Consider the following 22,296-nt stretch of genomic DNA (forward strand, 5'->3'; position numbering starts at 1 on the left):
TTTCATTGCTTTTAGCTCCTGGTTCCAGGTGACCTCCTTTCTGAGCTTCTTTGGGTCCTCTCTTAGCATTTCCAGGGCTCTCCTCTCTTTCTACTTCTCTGGGGTCTTTTTCTCTAAGCTCTTTCCAAACTTTTCAGGGTGTTTCTCTCTGAGCTCCGTGGACTTCTTCTGTCTTTTATCTTCTCATGAAGAACTCCAGTACAAAGATGAAGACCCACTTTGAATGAGGCAGATCACATCCCAGTTGAAATAACCTAATCAAAAGGTCCCACCCATAACAGGTCTACACTCATAAGAAGGGATGAAAAGAGCATGGCCTTGAACATGACAAGCAAACTCACTGTTTTTGCATGAGGAAGAACAAAGGAATGCTAACACTGCAGGGTGTCGAAAATAGATGGTAATTCATATTTTAAAACTTTAACTTATGTGTGAGACTAAAGCAAAAAATGTTTACTTGGTACAAAATTTATATTTTGGGGCGGGCCACGTTGGTTCAGCAGGCAGACTTCTTGCCTACCATGCCAGAGACCCGGGTTCGATTTCCGGTGCCGCCCATGCAAAACAAAACAAAAATTTATATTTTGACTAGTTACATTTCCTTAACTAACTTCTGTGGACACCATAATAATATGGTGTTATTAAATGAACACCAGAAGTACATGGAACCTTGAGTAGAACATGAGATTTTGGAGGTTTGTCCACAGTGATGCCCCAGATGCCCCAATAAATCCTAGAGTGATTTGAACAGTGAGTTAAAAAGTATTTGCAAAGTCCCCTTGGGGGAATGGTGAGAAAGAGGAAAATTCAACTTCCCCATGTGGAGAATTCCTGATATTCTCACAAGCAGTGGGGACAATCAAAGCAATAGGCCGAGCCCTCAATCTCGGGGTTTGTTCATATGAAACTTATCCCCACAAAGGAGAGGCTAAGCCTACTTAAATTAGGCCTAGGGTGCACAGTTAGTTCATTGGTTAGAATGCCCACCTTCCATGTGGGAGACCCGCATTCGATTCCCACACCATGAATCCCCCCCCCAAATTTTTTTTAATTAGGCCTAAGAGTCACCCCCAGAGAAACTCTTTTGTTGCTCAGATATGGCCTCTTTCTCTCAGCCAACATACCAAGCAAACTCACTACCCTCCCCCTGTCTACGTGGGCCATGACTCCCCAGGGTGCAAACCTCCCTGGCAATGTGGGACAGAAATTCTAGAATGAGCTGAGACTCAGCATCAAGGGATTGAGAAAACCTTCTCAACCAAAAGGGCAAGACAGAAATGAGACAAAATAAAGTGTCAATGGCTGAGAGATTTCAAACAGAGTCAAGAGGTTATGCTGGAGGTTTTTCTTATGCATTATATAGATATCATCTTTTTAGTTAAGGTATAATGGAGAGGCTGGAGGAAACTGCCTGAAAATGTAGAGCTGTGTTCCAGTAGCCATGTTTCTTGAAGATGATTGTATAATGATATAGCTTTCGCAGTGTGACTGTGTAATTGTGAAAACCTTGTGTCTGATGCTCCTTTTAACTACCTTATAGACAGATGAGCAAAACATAGGGATTAAAAATAAATAAACAATAGGGGGAACAAATGTTAAAGTAAATTTAGTAGATTGCAATGCTAGTGATCAACGAAAGGGAGGGATAAGGGGTATGGTATGTATGAATTTTTTTGTTTTCTTTTTATTTCTTTTTCTGAAATGATACAAATGTTCAATGAAATGATCATGATGATGAATATGCAACTATGTGATGATATTGTGAGTTATTGATTATATATCAAGAATAGAACAATCATATGGTAAAAATGTTTGTGTTTGTATGTTGTTATATTGAATTAAAAAATGCAGGAAAAAAAGAATGTTCATGTTAACATGCTATGTTCAAAAAAAATTTTTTAATTAAAAAAAAAAAAGAACATGGCCTTTTCTGGGGTACATAACAGCTACAAACCAGCACATATGGGAATTATGAAAAGGGACCAAATAGAAATGAAGACCACAGGAACAGAAACTGAACTTGAAGATAAGACTATTCAAATCATCCAATCTGAGGAATAAAGAAAAGTGAACAAATGCTGAGGAACCTGAGGGACACACTATCAAGCATACTGTGCAGTTTGAAGCTATATATACCCCAGAAAAACATGTTCTTAAATTTAATCTATTCCTGCAGGTGTGAACCACTGTAAGTAGATTATTTTGCTGAGGTTACTACTCACCACAAGAGAAATGCAACCTCACATACAAGGGAGGCTCCATAAGATTAAATGCCATTTCTCATCAGAACCATGGAGGCAAGAAGACAGTGGAAAGACATATTTAAAGTGCTGAAAGCAAGAAACTACCAACCAAGAATTCTATATCCAGCAAAACTGACTTTCAAAAATGAGGGCGGGATTAAGACATTCCCACATAAACAAAAACTGAGGGTCTTCATCACCACTAGACCTGCCCTCCATGAGATGCTAAAGGGAGTTCTAAAGGTAGAAAAAAAAAAGGACACTAGACAATTGACTGAAGTCACATGAAGAAATAAAAACCACCAATAAAGACAATGATGTGGGTAAATATAAACACCAGTACTATTGTATTTTTTAATTTAATTCCACTCTTTACTTCCTACAAGATCTAAAAGGCAAATGCATTAAATGTAATGATAAATCAGTGGTTTTGGACTCGTAATGTATAAGCATGTAATCTATGAGAGCTACATATAGGTGGAGGGACAGAGGGCTTAGGAATATAGTTTATTATACTACTGAAGTCAAGTTATTATCGAAGCAGGTAAAGACTGTTACAGATTCAGGATATTAAATATAATAAGCCCCATGGTAACTACAAAGTATCAGAGAATATGTAAACTCATAATGACAGAAAGTAGAGTACAGGCTGCAGGGGCAGGGGGTAGGAGGAATGGGAAGTTAATGTAAAATGGGTGTAGTGTTTGGGGAGAAAGGAGACAAGTTGTGGTAACAGAAGGTTGTGAGGGTACCACAACTTAGTGAGTGTGACTCATCCCACAGAATGGCTTTCTCGGGAGTGGTTCAGATGAGTAAATTTTGTGGTATAGGTTTCCACAATTGAAAAAAAAAACTAAAGAGACAATGATAATTAAAGGCAACTCATGATCCTGGGCTAGCTTTAACAAGGGAAAAGAGAAGACTTAAAAGGACATTATTGGTATATATGAAAAAACTGGAATATACACTGTAACCTTTATATCAATGTTAAATTTCTTGAACTTGATAACTGCACATAAGTTGGATACATGGTGACATGGGTAAGTAAGTATCCTTGTTCTTAGGAAGTGTACACAGCAGTGTCACTTGTTCAAGGAGCCAAATGTATATATCCTACCTCAAAATGAATGTGATGGAGTAGAGAAATGTAAGGAACCCATGATTCGATGCCATGCATCACTGAACTACTGAATTAACCCTGGAGCCATGATGTGAGATACTATATCCCATATTGTTTAAGGTTGGGTCTTCTGGTTCTAGCAGTCAAAAACACCCTAAATGATAGAACCCAACAGCTTTTAGCTTAATGTTAAAAGTTTGGGATTATAGTGACCTTGAAACTGAACAAGAATGTATCAGACTGTCTCAACTGTATCCCCAACAAGACACTGAAAGGTGGCTATCAAAAGGTGACTAAAACTTTCACGATGACTTTCTGTCAATTACCATTCTGTTTCCCAATTTCTCCCTCTTCCACATCCAAAGAGCAACTAAGTCTAACAGCAGGTATTTCTTGACTATTAAGAAATACTCAAGAGTGGGAGAAATCAAGGTGATATGGAGTTATACAGACAAGGTAGGGTTTAACAAATGAATATGGCTGCTAAATCATTATACTGATACTTCTTTTAGTCTCCAGTATCTTAGAGCAGCTAGAAGTAAAAACCTAAAATTGCAGAATTGTAACCCATAACAAACTCTGGAATCTGTTCTACAACTAATTGTTGTGCTGTGCTTTGAAATGTATTGCTTTTTTGTATATATGCTATTTTTCACAAAAAAAGAAAGAAAACAATCAATTGTGGTGATAAAAAAATATTTACTCCTTCTAGCCTCCTATATTCTGGAGCAGCTAGAAGGAAAAATCTAAGATGATGGTATGGTAGTCCATGACAAACTCTGGGGTCTGTCCTATAACTACTGTTGAAGAGTGCTTTGAAAACTTAAAAAAAAAAAAAAAAAAAAAAGAAATACACAAGAGGGAGAAAATAGATACTTTATGGCCACCCAGAGGAGCAATCAAAACTATGATTCCAAAGATCTAACATTTATCTCTCGGAGTTAGCAATTCATAGACTACCAACAGCTAAAAGTCACCACCAAATTCAGGCATTAAATAAGCTAGTTGATGAATCTATATGACTTGAAAGAAGAAACACTTTCAAAGCAATTTTTTACAAAGAATTGAGATTAGCAAGGGACACAAGTGGAAGTAAAAGTCAGTACCTAAATCACCCTGTTAAAGACATGAATTTCCATGTAAACGTTTTCCTCTCCATCCTCAGGAAACAGACATATTATAAAATGATGACACCATCTGAGTGGATAGCAATCTATCCTATGCCTGCAAGTTTACTCTTTGAGAACTAGATTCCTGAGGCTGTACAAGCATTAAAAACAATTAATATGTTTCGATGAAAATGTTACATGAAAAAAATCCATCTATTACATTACATATATAGTGACTCCAAATAAAAGTGTATGTGTTCAGTGAAAAGGAAATGTGGATTTAAACTAATAAATATCCCTAAGGTTCAGCCTATTTTTTTTCATGAAATTCTTTAACTTGATAATTAATAAATTCAGCCATCTCCAGTACTTGATACCGTAAATTCACCAAAGCCACTCAATGGCCTTCTTACTTTAGTGAGCTCAATCCTCCAAACATCTGAGGGCCAACCATGTATGGTGCAAGTTCTAAAGAATTCAACTATGTTTCACACAGTGCCGTAGTGGCCTCAAATTCTTTCTGGAACATGGGAAATGAGGGAGTGGGGGAAAAGAATGAATTTAACCTTCCAAGAATGTGTAATCTAACTAGGAGGACAGAAGGATAGGAGAAGGATAAGTACACATACTAATATAATACGAAGCATAAAAATAATCAACTATTAAAAAGAGATAGGAAAAAAATATTTGCAACGGACCCTCAGCTCACGTCATTTACAAAAGTTAACATAGATTAACCACCTAAATAAAACACAGAAGAAAACAGGAAAAAATATTCAAGACCTTGAATTAAAATAAAAAACTAAAATAAAAAATAACTTTTGTGCATCAACATATTACCAAGAAAGTAAAAAGACACTACAAAATAAGAGAAAACAGCTGCCTATCATATCTCTGATATGGGCCTGTTTTGGTTTACTAATGCTGCTGAAAATGCAATATACCAGAAATTGCTTGGTTTTTATAAAGAGAATTCATTAAGTTACAAGTTTACAGTTCTAAGGCCATAAAAATGTCCAACTAATGCGTCCAGGGAAAGTTATCTTGACTCCTGAAAGACCAATGGGTCTAAAATACCTCTATCAGCTAGAAAGGCATGTGCTGACATTTGCTGGTCCTTTGACTTCTGCTTTCAACAGCTTCCCTGGGGCATTTTCTTTCTGCATCTCCAAAGGTCTCTGTCTCTGTGGAATCTGAAGCTTCTTCCAAAATGATTCCCTCTTAAAGGACTCCAGCAGGCAACCCACCTTATATAGCACATCTATATGGGTATAGACACATCTCTATGGAAACCTCCTAATCAAAAGGTCTCACCCACAATTGGGTGGGTCATATTTCTATGGAAACAACTTAATCAAAAAGATTGCACCCAACAATATTGAATCAGGATTAAAGAACATGGCTTTTCTGCAGTACACATCAGCTTCAAACTACACAGGGCCTAATCAACAGAATATTGGAATAAACTTCTCTAACTCAACAATAAAAAGACAGACAACCCAATTTAAAATGGGAAAAAGGACTTGAACAGACATTTCTCCACAGATAACCAGTCAATAAACACATGAAAAGATGCTCAACATCAATAGTCATTAGGGAAACCAAAATCACAAGATATGAGATTCAGAGACAGCAGTGCAGAATGAGCATTGGAGATGAAGAAGGAAAATGCCTCCTGGGGAGCTTCATGAAACAGGAAGCCAGGAGAAGAAGTTAGCAGATGATGCCATGTTCACCATGCACACTTCCAGATGGGAGAGAAACCCTAACAGTGTTTGCCATGGGCCCTTCCACTTGAGAAAGAAACCCTGAACTTCATTGGACTTCTTGAACCAAGTTGTTATATTCTTGAAGAGCCTGGGCCATGAAGAGTTTGTCTAGGTTTTGGGCAGTAAACTCCTTAATGTTCTGGCAGTAAGTGTTAATCTGGCCTGCAATGAGCAATGAATCCATCCTGGCAGGAGCCGATGTGGCTTGAAGAGTTTGGACAGATCCTCCTCAGGAAGCGAGGGCTCTCCTCGACTCTGGCACTGCATGTTCTCCCGCTGACAACGCTGCTGATACTGATGTTTCTGCTGCTGCTGTTTACCAGTGTTCCTCATGTATGTGTTATATTTAATTATATCCTGGCTCATTTCATCCACTCTGTCCATGAGCAACTGCAGATTCTTCCCCAAGTGATTACTGCTAGCGAGACTGAGCAATTTGTGTTTATGTGCTACAGCTGACTTCTTCTCAAGCTCCCACATTAAGACGTTGATCAGATGTGAATTTTTTATTACAATCGGCACTTCTTCAAACATGTGTTCAAAAGTGATACTTGCCTTTTTCAATGCTTCAGGAGAGAAATCCTTCTCTTTACAAACTTCCATAAATTTAGGAGTCAATCTGTATGTATTCAGTGAGAGAGACCCTTGGGCAGTCTTTATGGGATCATAAATGAGAACAACAGATTCTTCAATGGCATGCTGGTAACTGAACTGAGAATCCAGGAGCGCACGGGTGACAAAGGAGCCATAGTATGTGGACTGGTACCAGCCCACGTGGAGATGATCAATGTTAACATGGCGAAGGCTCCGCATCATTTCCATCTGATACTGAACTTCGTCAAAGTCAGCATCATCTTCTGTATGCTGAGGGAATGGAAAGCAGTTGGTAATTTCAAGTCGATCTTCTACAACCAGGCCCAAAAGCACTCCTTGGACAACTTCAATTCCTTGTCCTTCTTCTTGGTAATGTTTGATTATTTTTAATATCACCAGGCCATCGATCTGTACTTGCTTCACAGCCCAGTCTCTGGAGCCGCCTTTGCCTTTTCCTTTCCCAGCTGCGCCAGTGTTGGTGGTGGAAGAAGCGGCAGCGGAGCTGGTACCTTCCTTGCGGGATGCCATGTTCCCAGCCGGACAGTGCAAGTATCATTTTACTGAAATCAAAAGCCCCTATTCTATAAATGACATTGTCTGTCAATTTTGTTTCCTTTTCACAGTAGGAAATAGGGATGTCATTTTGCCATTTTTGTACAGTTCAAATTTTGAATAGTTTGTGAAGATATCATATCAAGTCTAGTGTTGACATGTGCACTTCATTAATTAGATGCCAAATATAAAGTGTTTAGCCTTGGTGAAAGCATTGCTACCTCCATTTTTTAGATTTTTGAACTAATTATTGCTGTGCCTTTTCCCACTGACAAAATAGAAAATCAATTTTTGTTCTAGTTGCTATGATTCTACAAAGGTCTAATGATCAGAAATCAGATAAGGACTTGAAAAAAATGAAGAATAAGTCACAGAAATATTCTTTGATAATAACTCAAAATATATTGTAGCACTATGCCTTCCTAAATTAAAAAGAAAACAACTTCATGGTGACTGTAAAAAAAAAAAAAAATCACAAGATATCACTTCACACCCACAAGGATGAGTACAATTTAAAGAGAAAGAAAGTGTGCAGTTTGAAAGGATAATGTGCCCTAAAAAAGCCATGTTTTAATCATGATCCATCTTGTGGAGGCAGCCTTTCTTTTAATCCCTATTCCACACTATAGGTTGTAAGGTTGATTAGATTATCTCCATGGAGATATGACACATTCAATTGTGGGTATTAACCTTTGATTAGAGTGAGATGTGACTCCACCCATTCCACATGGGTCTTGTTTAGTTTACTGGAATCCTTTAAAAGAGAAAACATTTTAGAAGAAGCTTCAGAGCCAAGAGAACCATGAGAGCCCATGCAGCCAGAGCTCTTTGGAGACGAAGAAGGAAAATGCTTCTGGAGGAACTTCATGAAACAAGAAGCCAGGAGGCCACCATGTTCACCATTTGCCTATTCAGTTGAGAGAGAAACCCTGAATGTCATCGGCCTTCTTGAACTAAGGTACCTTTCCCTGGATGTCTTATATTGGACATTTCTATAGACTTGTTTTAATTGGGACATTTTCATGGTTTAGGACTATAAACTTGCAACTTAATAAATTCCCCTTTTAAAAGCCATTCTGTTTCTGGTATATCACATTCTGGCAGCTAGCAAGCTAGAACAGTGAGTGTTGGTGAGAATGTGGAAAAATTGGAAGCATCATATATTGTTAGTGGGAATGTAAAATGGTAAAGCTGCTATGGAAAACAGTCGACAGTTCCTCAGAAAGTTAAACACAGAATTACCATATGGCCTCTCAATCCCACTTCTTGGTATATACCCGAAAAATGGGAAGCAAGAATATGGACAGATATTTGCACACCAATGTTCATAACAACATTATTCACAATAATAGCGAAGGGTTGGAAACAACCCTAGTGTCCATCAACAGATGAGCAGATAAAATATACTATAAATGTACAGTGAAGTATTATTCAGCCATTGAAAAGAATGACGTTCTAATACATGCTACAACATGGATGAACCCTAAAATCATTATTTTGAGTGAAATAAGCCAGATGCGAAAGGACCAATACGTACAATACCTCTTACAGAAATATCTAGAATAAGCAAATTTATAGAGGTAGAAAGTAGATTGGAGATTAACAGGGGCCAGAAGGAGGGGAGAATAATTATTGTTTAATGGGTATAAAAGTCTTTATTTGAGGTGATATATCTATTTTGGTAATAGATGGTAGTGATGGTAGCATAACACTGTGAATATAATTAATACCACTGAATTGTACACTTAAAAATAAAATGGGAAACATGGGGTGCAAGGTAGTTTAATGGTAGAATTCCTGCCTGCTATGCAGGAGACCTGGGTTTGATTTCTGGTCCGTGCACTTCCCAACAACACACAAACAAAACAAAGAACTCAACAAATGATGCTGCAATAACAGGATACTCACATGGAAAAATAATGAAATGTGACCCCATCATATAGCATACAAAAAAAAAGGGAAACATTAAGTTGTGAATATATTACCATAATAAAAGTTTTTAAAGAATAGGTAATTTTTTTAAAAATAGGTAATTTTCTCTTTTAAATGTTACTACAAGAAATAAAAAGGATTAAAGGGAAAATATGTTACATATATATGTTACTACAATAAATTCAAAAAGATAGAGAAAGTGATGAGGTGATAGAGGGCTTTAAAATAGGACAAAATGTTTTTAAGTTGAGAATTTCAAGAAAAGCTTGATGAGAGGGTTGGCATTGGAAATGGATCCTTGAGGATGGGTGGGAGGAATACGAGAAACAGATTTATGGGTGTTTTATTTTTCTGACTGCTGGAGCAAATACCATGCGTGAGGACCCAGGGCCAGGGCTCAGGCCCCGCCCCCTCCTCTATTATGAGAACAGCTCACTGCACACAGCCACCAATCTGACCAGGACAAACATTCAAGGTCAACAGACCCCGTCAGGAGAGAAAGAGTGTCATTAAACTCCCCTCCCCTAATCAAATTTCATGGGACCTTGCTGAAACTCCATTGTCACACCGTGTGGACCTAAACTTTTATAAGCTGCTACCATGGCACGCCTCTCTCTCTCTCTCTTTTGTGTGGAGCTCTGACTTCCATTTCCCGACCAGCCACCATCAATAAGAATCTTCTCCTGTTCCTATGTCCCTAATTAACCTGGTACTCCGTGCCAGGTGTACTCTTTGGTCTTGGGGTTAGGTTGGGTGCCCCATGCAACTATGCAATGGGTTGGCTTCAACAAAGAGTATTTACTGGCTCATGGTTTTGAGGCTAGGAGAAGTCCAAATCAAGGCATCATCAACGTGATGCTTTCTTCCCAAAGACTGGCATCGTGGGGTTGGCTGCCAGGGATCCTTGGTCCTGAGCTCCTCTGTCACATGCAAATGGCAGGCTCTCCTGGCCTCTCCCTTCTCATCCAGGTTCCACTGACCTTCAGCTTCTGGTTTCCCATGGCTTTCTGCCTACATCTGTCTGAATTTCATTCTGCTTATAAAGGACTCCAGTAAGAAGGGACACACCTTAACTGAAGTAACCTCATCAAAAGGTCTTATGTGAACAACAGGTTCACATCCACACAAATGGGTTAAACTTACGAACGTGTTTTTCTGGAGTACAGAGCTGCAAACCATCATCAGGGGTTGGCACTTTTAGAGAGTAGGAATAGCTTAGGCCAAGGCAAAGAAATAGAAAACTTCAAGAATTCTGGGGACAGCAGTGAGGTGGACTGGAAGGCAGCATATGTATGAGTGAGTCTTGGGTTAAAAAAGGAGTTGATAAGCCATGAAGAGGCCCAATGCCAGTCAGAGGTGCCTGCTGTGGTTTGATAAGCAATGGAAGGTACAGTAAAGAGCCTGGCTTGGCAGTGACACATAGAACTGCACTTTAGAATAAACAAATTCAGCAAGGGGGCAATGTGGTCTGGAGCTGGACAAGGGGGACCAGTCTGAAGCCTTTGTACTAATTTGGATTAGAAGTATGTACCCAGGGCTGATAGTGTGGCTGGCACAGTGTAGGTGCTCCACAAATATTTGTTAAATGGGATTAGGTTTCTTGTGGGCAAAGGTTGGGTCCAACTTCTTTCTGCAGTCTCAACAGGTTCCAAACATACATTAGGCACTAATTAACAATGCAAAGTGTCCCCAGGACATGCCTCCTGCCTCCTAAATGATCCAGTCCACAAAGCAGGCAGATGAGGCATCAAGGATCAAGTAAAAACCCCTCCTTCTTCCCATTCCCAGGGAAGAATATTCTTCCTCTCAAAGGCAAGTATAGTCAGTCAACAAACACTACTGAAAAGGTCAAAGTGGGAAAGGGCACTTTATCTGCTGGATACGGGAAAAACTAACATGCTTCCCATCTCTACCTTCCTGTAAGGGAAAAATCACTGTTGAGTGGACCTGAAAATTAATAACAACCTATATTCACCCAAGAACAGGGAAAAAAAGTGCAATTAAAGTTCAACGTGGTGGTTCAGTGGTAGAATGCTTGCCTTCCACGAGGGAAACCTGATTCCTGGACCATGCACCCCCCCCCAAAAAAAAAGTGATTAAAAGTTCTCTGAGTGAGTGAGATATCCTTGTCGTCCCACTAAAGTAATTAAGAGACACTGTCTCCAACATATTCTCAAAGTGGTCTAGAAAAACACAGTGTGTGCATATAAATATTGTGAATATATAAATATGTGTGGGCATAAATATGTTTGGGTATAAAAGTCTATGACAATATATTTTTATACATGGTGAGAGAATGATAAAGTAAATGGAACAAAATGCAAATAATTGGTGGATTTGGGTAAAGGGTATATGGAAGTTTCTTAAACTATTCTTGCAATTTCCCTGTGAGTTTGAAATTATGTCACAACAAATCGTTACAAGAATGAGGAAGACACTTGTATACTGATAAGGAAAGGGCTCTAAAATATGCTGTTAAGTGGGGGGGGGGAAGGGGGGAGCCACCAGGATGCAGAGTAGGATATATGGACTGTTACTACTGGTGTAGAGACATGGGGAGGAAAAGGGAAAACGCACATTTGCATTTATGTGCGTATAATATTATCTTATGTAATAATGTATAAGAAGCTGGAAACAGCTGCCTCTGTGGAGGGGAATAGCGTAGTTGAGGGACAGAGGTTAGAGGGGACACTTTTCATTGTAAACTTTTTCGTATATTCTGAATTTCTGAACCATGTGAATGTATTAATTATGCAAAATGTAAATAATTAAAATTAAATTTCCTGGAGAAAAAAGGTTAAATGAAAATAATAGCACAAGCAGATGGTTTGGGGTCACTGGGAGCAGAGAAATGTGGGAAACAGAATTGAAGCCACCTGGCAGGAGGATGGTACCCAGATGGGACCCAGGAGCCACTGTGCTTGGAGAGCAGCCCATCGAGAGAGGCTTGTTCCAGACAACTAGAGCTGGGGGCTTGGGAAGCATGTTCTATCAAGTTTTGGCCTACATTGGGTAGAAATTTCCTCTAAAATAAATTGTGTGATTTATCTACACCAGTCGATTCCCCATAGCCCTGTTCCCCAGGGTGATGCCGTTCATTCTAAAATGTAATCATCTGACACACAGGGACATGTGTCCTCCAGCTGATGGGCGGGTCAGGCCTGCCGCAACCTGCTAACCCCCAGTGAAACAGCTCTGGGAGTTGGTGGAAACACATTCATCTGCAGGACAGACCCGAACACAGATTAAAGTGCACCCAACAGTCTTCACTGGTAATGACCCTCCCCTTAAAGATAAAAGTATGGAACCACTCGGTGGCTTGGTCACAGAAGTAAAGGCACTCTTGGATTTACACAATATTTTTAAGAGTTCCCAAGATGCTCTTATAAGATTGCAGTGCTCAGGCAATTCAGAATGGAGAAATGAATCTTCACACCAGGCTAGAATAACTATCAGATAAACTTCATGGGAACTGAGCAAGTTCTCAGATAATGATAGAAAGATAAGATACTGCTATGTGGGGAAGACATTTTGTGAAGGTAGTGAGCTCATCTGGCTTTCCAGGTGTCCTAACACCAGCGAGGAGACCCTGCGGCACCAATCTCTTCCCCACGGAAATCCACAGCTGCTCTTAGAGCCAACACCCAGCTCCCTTACTCAGCCCATAGTGCCTTGGGGGGTGGGGTGGGGATTTGGGTGAGCACAGCTGTGTGTGTTTGTGCCTGTAACTGCCACATGACTCTAATCAGAAATTTAATTGATATTTGTATTTGAAAGGGGGCGGGGAGGGCAGTGAGAGAGCCAGGCACGGGTTGAGTAAAAGAAGCTTCTTTTCCCCCAGAACTTTAAGATCATGGAACCAATTTACTTAGCAGAGAAATTAAGTATGGACTGCATCAGGGAGTCAGTCGGATCCTGGGAAAACACAGCTGAGGACTTCCCAGTCTAGTGGAGGGAGACAGAACTTCAATAACACATGAATGTCAAAATGCACTCGCGCTGCTCCAATCCTGGAAGGCAGGCAACACTCCCCCGTGTGGGTGATACACTTCAGCAAATACAAACAGCAGCAGAGAAGGAAGAGCTCAGCACTTGGAAAGAGCGCCCACCTGTCAGAAACCTGGTGTTATGGTTGAACTGTGCTTCCCAAAAAGAAATGTGAAGACCTAACCTGCAAGTGCCTCAGTATGTGACTTTCTTTGGCAACAGGATCATTGCACATGCAATGAGTTAAGATGATGTGCTGGTTTGAAGCTGTTCTGTGCCCCCGAAAACACCATGTTCTTTTAATCCATTCCTGTGGGTGCAGACCTGTTGTGGTTAGAATCTTTTGATTAGGCTATTTCAATTTAAGATGTGAACCACCCCATTCAAGGTGGGACTTAATCCTTCTACTGGAGTTCTTTTAAGAGGATAAAAGAGAAAAAACCCAGAGAGCTCAGAAGGAAATGCCTTAGAGATGATAAGAGAAGACCCACACAAACTCAGAGGAGACCATTGGAACCAGGACCTAAAAGCAACAAAATATGGGTGCCAAGGACCAGCAGATGCCACCCATATGCCTTGCTATCTGATAGAGGAACCCCAGATGCCAGCAGCCTTTTTTCAGAGAAGATATCATCCTGTCGATGCCTTAATTGGAGCATCTTCATGGCCTTAGAACTATAAATTTGTAAAGTAGCTAATCCTCATTGTAAAAGCCAACTCATTTTTGGTATATTGCATTCTGGCAGCTTTACCAAGTCAGGTGGGCCCCTAATCCAATATCAATGGACATGACTGGATGATAAGACTGACCTGGAGAAGAGAAACAAGGATAAACAGGGGAGAAGTTCATGGGAAGACAGAGGCACGACTGGGGGGAATGTAGTTACAAGACTGAGATTCCTGACCACCACAAGAAGGTGGAAAAAGGGAAAGTAGAGTAGGTTCTTCCTTCCACAGAGCCCTTGGAAAAAGCATGGCTTTGACATCTTGATTTCCAACTTCTAGGGTCTAGAATTGTGAGAGGATAAATTTCTCTTCTTTTAAGCCACCAAATGTGTGGCACTTTATGGCAACCACAGGAACTACAACACCTGGATTCCAGCCCAACTGATTGGGTTCATTCATTAACCTCTGAGCCTCAGTTTTCTCAACTACAAAATGGAAATAATACCACCTACCTTCAGAGTTGTATAGCAATGACACCAAAGCAAGTAAGTGAAATTTAAAAGCCTCACACAGGGCCTGCCACGCAGCAGACCTTTAGCCAACAAGACTTTCCCTCCTTCCTGACTTACACTGGGCTTAGTACCTAAATCCTCCTCCTCTAAGAGAAATGAAATTCCTGACTCACCTGAGGAAACAAGATACTTAAAAAAAAAAAAAGCTAATAACTTCCCAGAAAAGGCTATATTCAAAATAAAGCTTTGAAGAAGAGAGAAAGCAATGTGGTTTTGGGGGGTTGTTGGTTTAGTTCTGTTTCTGTTTTTACTTTTTGTGTCCCTTCCCCCTTTTCCCTGCCCTGCTCCTACTGGGAGGAGCCACCATTTTGGGCTGCTCATACATCCCAAAGGGATGAAGACATAACTCAAGAACGACCTTCAAAGGTAATCCAGAAGACAAGACCACACACCCCATCACTAAAGAGAGGCTGGCTCACTCGTCTGTACACATCCCACCTCTCAGAAGCACCTCAAGCTCTGCCACATCAGTGTGACTGGTGGCAACTTCTAGCTGAGAGAGGGGAGCTGGATTTTTTTAATGCAGGCTGCTCTCAGCAAAACCACAGGTTCTGACAATCTAGGTATATACCCCAAAGAACTGGAAGCAGAGACTAGAAAGACATTTGTACACCAATGTTCCTAGCAACATTATTCACAATAGCCAGAAGGTCAAAGCAGCCCAAGTGCCCATGGATGAATGGATAACAAAATGAAGTTCTAATGCCTGCTACCACATGACTGAACCTCAAAGACATCATGTTGAGTGAAAAAGGTCAGACTCAAAAAGACAAACATTGTATGACCTCACTTATATGAAATAATTAGAACATACAAATTCAAAAACAGAAAGATTACAGGGTACCAGAGGTAGAGCAAGGGTAGTAAGAGTTAATGCTTAATGGCTACAGAGTTTCTATTGAGGTGCTGGAAAACTTTTAGTAACAGATGGTGGTGATGGTAGTGCAACATTGTGAATTGTAAAAAACATCACTAAATTGTATACTTCAAAGTAGTTAAAATGGGGAATAAGTTGCATACATATGACCACAATGAAAATTTAAAAGAAAAAAAAAAAAAGAAAATATGTTAATCAGGTGGGAAAGAAGAGGGGAGAGTCCATCCAAAGTGGAAAATCACTTTTCTAGATGTCAGTGTAGCTAGAAGGAAGAGGAGGGATGCTTGGGCCTGAACTCAACCTGTCACCTACACTCAACCCTCTCATTTGGCCTTTCACCTCTACCTCTTATTCCACCAACACGATCCTGGTTTCCCCGTTGGAATAAACAAAACCAAAGAAGTAGCTTCTGACATGTGGGTCCAATGGGCTGACTTTGATTAGGCTATTTCAATTTAAGATGTGAAATTGGACCAGCAGATGCCGCCCATATGCCTTGCTATCAAATAGAGGAAGCCCAGGTGCCAGCAGCCTTTTTTCAGAGAAGATATCATCCTGTTGATGCCTTAATTGGAGCACGCCACCAGAAGAATTCAATTGACTCACCAGGAGGGGGCACTGACTTGGCCATCATTTTTATTCACAGGAGCTCTACAGTGTCAAGAACTTCAAGCGCAGAATAAATGACTTAATAGCCCAAGTTCTAGTAAGGTTACCAGATCTGTCTACCAGGTGACATATCTTAGAGTACAGAAAAGGGAAACATACCAGAGAGGATGATCTAGTACCCATGGTCCCTGCCAGGAAGAAAGTAATTTAAAAAGCCTTTGATTTCTACCACCACCACCCTAATCTAGGGCAGTACTAAGCACTGGCGTGGAATGCAAGACTAAGGGGAAAATTTCATCTGGAGAAAAGAGGAGAGCATGATGCTGAGATAATGAGTCGCATGAGAAGGGTTTCTACTCCATGCAGGAAGCTGCCTTAGAATGTTTTTTGGTTGTTTTTTTTTTTTTTTTTTTGCCAAATCATCTGTCTTCAGTTTCCTGGTTCAACCTGGAGGGCATCCTTTAGTGCATTTCATAGTTTCCTCTTACACTCAGATCCCAATTCTTTAAAGATTGCTAATCCAGGTGGCGGAACTCTCCAGCTTTGGCTGCCTGCCATTTCTCTGCTTGAGCACATTTCCATCAAAGGGAAGGCAAAGGAAGTTTAAGGAAGGCAATCCGTCAAGCAAGAAATCTTCACATTCAAACCACTTACTTGAGTTAGGATGATGAACTTGCCTCGGAAGGAACCAATACAAGAATTTTAAAAATAAAAATATACTAAAGAGTAAAAGAAAAGAAAAAAGATCTCAGAGAATAGAGGCCAGGATATTAGAATCATATTTCATTGCTGGGGGTCATCAAGCTTCCCAACTTGCTTTACAGGTAAGAAAACTGAATGTCCCAAAACTGAGAAAATCCCGAAACTGGTTACTATTAACAGATTAACCAGGTCTTCTGTCCCCTGGAGGGCCCTCCTTGCACTATCCCCAGATGAACAAATGAGTACGGCAGTAGGCCCACTATAACTGAGGACCAAACCCATTTGGGTTGAGTCTTTAAAAAACAAAAGGAATGCATGACCCTCACACTTCCCAGCTCTGAGAAAGTGCTGGCCTGCATAGCCAGGTCACATCTACCCCCAATCCACGAAGACATAACACCGACCTGCTGCCACAGCTCTATGCATGCACAAAATGGGCTCCATGCCTTAGACCAGCACACACCTGGATTACATCCCTGAGACTGGTGCACCCACACAGCTACATACTTGCTGGATGCTGGGTGCCCACACTCACAAGCATCAGCATAACATCCCCAACCTGCACATATATCTGACCTGAAACAAATCACCACACTGAGTGCCTACCCTGTGCCCTGCTCCCTGCTGTACAAATATCCTGCAAACACAAGGCCTTAACTACTGAAAGAAATCAACTGCCAAAGTAAATCAATCAATATATTTACACGCCGCAAAGACATCAGAAGACCACTAAGCATATCACAATGCAGACAGATATAGCTCTGCCTAATGACCAAATTAAAACACCAGAGGAGACACAGACGCTGGAAAAACTAATCAAAGATGTTCACGCAACTCTACTTAATAAAATAAGTGGGGTAGCTAATGACATAAAGGAAATCAAGAAGACAATAGAAGAGCATAAAGAAGAATTTGAAAGAATAAACAGAAAAATAGCAGCTATAACAGAGATTAAAGATGCTGTTCACCAAATAAAAAACATACTAGAGGCACACAACACCAGAGTCGAAGAAACAGAAGACAGAATAAGTGATATAGAGGACAGGATAATTGACTTCGAAGACTAAAAACAGCAAATGGCAAAAAAGATGAAAAAAACTGAACGGGAAAGCAGGGAAATGATAGACAAATCAAAGTGCACAAATGTAAGAATCACCAGTATCCCAGAAGGAGAAGAGAGGAGTAAAGGTCTAGGAAGAGTAGTTGAGGATATAATGGGGGAAAACTTCTGAACCCTCATAAAGGACATAAATATACAAGTAAAAGAAACTCAAAATACTCCAAAGAGAATAAATCCAAATAGGTCTTCCCCAAGGAACATAGTAATCAGTCTGTCAAATGTTGAAGAGAAGCAGAAAATCCTAAAAGCAGCAAGAGAAAAACAATCTAGTACTTACAAGGGAACTCAAATAAGACTGAGTTCAGACGACTTAATAAGCACCCTGGAGGTGAGCAGGCAGTGGTATGATATATTCAAGATCCTGAAAGAAAAAGACTCTCAACCAAGAATTCTGTATCCAGCCAAAGTATCCTTCAAAATTTAGGGAGAGATTAACATTTTCACAGACAAAGAATTCCTGAAAGAAATTGTCAACATGGGACCAGCCCTACAAGAAATACTAAAAGGAGTTCTGCCAGCTGAAAAAGAAAAGACAGGAGAGGGAGGTCTGAAGGAGGGCACAAAATTGAAGACTACCACTAAGGGTAACTTAAAGAATACAAAGAGAAAGAGGGAAAAAAAATACACAGATCTGTCAAATAAAATAAAAGAGGTAAGATGGTGGAATCAAGAAACACATTTTCAGTAATAACTGTGAATGTTAACGGACTAAATTTACCAATTAAAAGATACAGATTGGCAGAATAGATTAAGAAACATAATCCAATTGTGTGCTGCTTACAAGAGACTTATCTTAGACACTAGGATACAAATAGATTGAAAGCGAAAGGGTGTAAGATTTTCCACGCAAGTTGTAAAGAAAAGAAAGCAGGAGTAGCTACACTAATATCAGAAAAAAATAGACTTTAAATGTAAAGATATCTTAAGAGACAAAGAACGACACTATATACTAATTAAAGGGTCAATTCACCAAGAAGATAAAACAATCATAAATGTTTATGCTCCCAATGAAGGAGCTCCAGAGTACTTGAGACAGACACTGGCAAAATTGAAGGTAGTGATAGATCTTTTAACAATAATACTAAGAGACTTCAATACACCACTCTCCTCCATAGACAGAACAACAAGACAGAAGATCAACAAGGAAATAGAGAAGTTAAATAACTTGATAAATGAATTAGAATTAAAAGACAAAAATAGGTCATTGCATCCCAAAGGACAAGGTTATACATTCTTCTCTAGTGCTCATGGAACATCTCCAGGATAGACCATATGCTGGGGCACAAAACAGGTCTTCATAAATATAAAAATACTGAAATTATTCAAAGCACTTTCTCTGATCACAATGGGATGAAGCTGGATCGCAATAACCACCAAAGAATGAGAACATTCACATAGAGATTAAATAACACACCCGTAAACAACCAGTGGGTCAAAGAAGAAATTGCTAGAGAAATCAGTAGCTATCTGGAGATGAATGAAAATTAAAATACCGGGCGGGCCATGGTGGCTTAGCAGGCAGACTTCTTGCCTGCCATGCCAGAGACAGAGGTTCAGTTCCCAGCAACTGCCCATGCGAAAAAAAGAGAGAGAGAGAGAGAAAGAGAATACAACTTATCAGAACTTATGGGATGTGGCAAAGGCTGTGCTGAGAGGGAAATATATTGCCCTAAATGCCTATATTAAAAAACAAGAAAGAGCAAAAAACGAGGACTTAACAGCAAACCTGGAGGAACCTGAGCAAGTACAGCAAACTAACCCCAAAGCAAACAGGAGATGAGAAATAACAAAGATTAAAGCAGAGATAAGTGAATGGGAGAACAAAAGAACAATAGAAAGAATCAATAAAACCAAAAGCTGGTTCTTTGAGAAAATCAATAAAATTGATGGGTCACTAGCAAGACTGGCAAAGGAAAAAAAGAGAGGATGCAAAGGAACAACATCAGAAATGAGAAGGGATGCATTACCACAGAGGCTGAAGAAATAAAAGAAATCATAAAAGGATACTATGAACAACTACATGCCAACAAACTAGACAACTTAGATGAAATGGACAAATTCCTGGAGATGCACAAACAAGCTACACTGACTCAAGAAGAAATAGAAGATCTCAACAAACCAATCGCAAATAAAGAGATTCAATCAGTCATCAAAAATCTTCCTACAAAGAAAAGCCCAGGGCCAGATGCCTTCACAGGGGAATTTTATCAAACATTCCAGAAAGAACTAACACCAATCCTGATCAAACTTTTTCAAAAAATTGAGGGACAAGGAACTCTACCTTACTCATTTTATGAAGCTAATATCATTTTAATATCAAAACTGGGTAAAGATGCTATAAGAAAGGAAAACTACAGGCCAATCTCCCTAATGAACACAGATGCAAAAATTCTCAATAAAATATTAGCAAATCGAATCCAACAGCACATTAAAAGAATTATACACCATAACCAAGTGGGGTTTGCACCAGGAATGCAAAGATGGTTCAACACAAGAAAATCAATTAACATAATACAGTACATTAACAAATCAAAAGGGAAAAATCACATAATCATCTCAATTGATCCTGAAAAAGCACTCAAAAAAATTCAGCATCTTTTTCTGATAAAAACACTCCAAAAAATAGGAATCAAAGGTAACTACCTCAATACAATAAAGGGAATATATGAAAAACCGAAAGCCAACATCATAGTCAATGGAGAGAGACTGAGAGCTTTCCCCCTAAGTTCAAGTACAAGACAAGGATGCCCACTGCCATTACTATTATTCAATATTGTGCTAGAAGTTCTAGCTAGAGCAATCAGGCAGGACAAAGAAACAAAAGGCATCCAAACTGGAAAGGAAGAAGTAAAACTCTCATTATTTGCAGATGATATGATACTGTACTTGGAAGATCCTGAGAAGTCTGCAACAAAGTTACTTGAGCTAATAAACAAATTCAACAAGGTGGCAGGATACAACAGTAATGAGCAAAAATCAGTAACATTTCTATACACAAGCAATGAGCTAGCTGAGGAGTCAGTTAAGGAAAAAATTCATTCAAAATCACAACTAAAAGAATCCAATATTTAGAAAAGAACTTAACTAGGGATGTAAAGAACTTGTACACAGAAAACTACATAACATTGCTAAAAGAAATCAAAGGAGATCTAAATAGGTGGAAAGATATTCCCTGCTTGGATAGGAAGGCTAAATATACTTAAGATGTTGTTTTAGTTTGCTAGCTGCTGGAATGCAACACACCAGAGATGGATTGGCTTTCAATAAAAGGGGATTTATTTAGTTAATGTATAGTTCTTCAGAGGAAAGGCAGCTGTCAACTGAGGTTCTTTTCCTCCATGGGAAGGCACAGGGCGATCTCTGCTGGCTTTCTCTCCAGGCCTCTGGGTTCCAACAACTTTCCCTGGGGTGATTCCTTTCTGCATCTCCAAAGGCCTGAGCTGAGCTGCGAGTGCTAGGATGAGGTATGCTGAGCTGCTTGGGCTGTGCTACATTGAGCTCTCTAATTTAAGCACCAGTCAATTAAATCAAACATCATTCATTACAGCAGGCACGCCTCCTAGCAGACAGCAGATGTAATCAGCAACAGATGAGCTTCACATGCCATTGGGTCATGTTCACAGCAACAAAGCAAGGCATCTTCACCTGACCTAGTTGACACCTGAACCTAACTACCACAGATGTCAATTCTCCCCTAATTAATCTACAGATTCAACACAGTACCAATCAAAATTCCAACAACCTACTTTGAAGATTTGGAAAAGCTAACTACCAAATTCATCTGGAAAGGAAAGAGACCCCAAATAGCTAAAAGCATCCTAAAAGACAAGAACAAAGTGGAAAGATTAACACACTCTGAATTTAAAACCTATTATAAAGCCATAGTGGTCAAAACCGCATGGTACTGGCACAAAAATAGAAGCACTGACCAATGGAATCAAATCGAGAGTGCAGAAATAGACCACCAAATCTATGGTCAATTGATTTTTGACAAGGCCCCAAAATTCTCTGAACTGGGACAAAATAAGTCTTTTCAATAAATGGGCATGGAAGAACTGCCAAGAGAATGAAAAAGGACCCCTATCTTACACCCTAAACAAAAGTTAACTCAAAGTGGATCAAACACATCAATGTAAGAACTAGCACCATAAAGGTTCTAGAAGAAAATGTAGGGAAATATCTTCAAGATCTAGTAAGAGGAGGTAACTTCCTAAACTTTACACCCAAAGCACAAGCAACAAAAGAAAAAAATAGATGAGTGGGAACTCCTCAAAATCAAATGCTTCTGTACCTCAAAAGACTTAGTCAAAAAGGTGAAGAGGCAGCCAACTCAATGGGAGAAAATATTTGGAAATCACATATCGGACAAATGTTTGATTTCCTGTATATACAAAGAAATCATACAACTCAACAACAAAAGAACAAACAATCCAATTATAAAATG

The 22,296-nt window shown here is 39.6% G+C and overlaps 1 protein-coding gene and 1 pseudogene across 6 annotated transcripts in view; both read right to left on the bottom strand.

Moving 5' to 3' along the window:
• TIAM1 (TIAM Rac1 associated GEF 1) overlaps nt 1–22,296 on the bottom strand; it is a 429,921-nt gene that overhangs the window by 345,967 nt on the left and 61,658 nt on the right. The window lies entirely within an intron of this gene.
• LOC143648061 (eukaryotic translation initiation factor 3 subunit H pseudogene) lies at nt 6,086–7,746 on the bottom strand (annotated as a pseudogene).

This window comes from Tamandua tetradactyla, chromosome 10, assembly GCF_023851605.1.
Source record: "Tamandua tetradactyla isolate mTamTet1 chromosome 10, mTamTet1.pri, whole genome shotgun sequence".
In the NCBI taxonomy this organism is placed as follows: domain Eukaryota; kingdom Metazoa; phylum Chordata; class Mammalia; order Pilosa; family Myrmecophagidae; genus Tamandua; species Tamandua tetradactyla.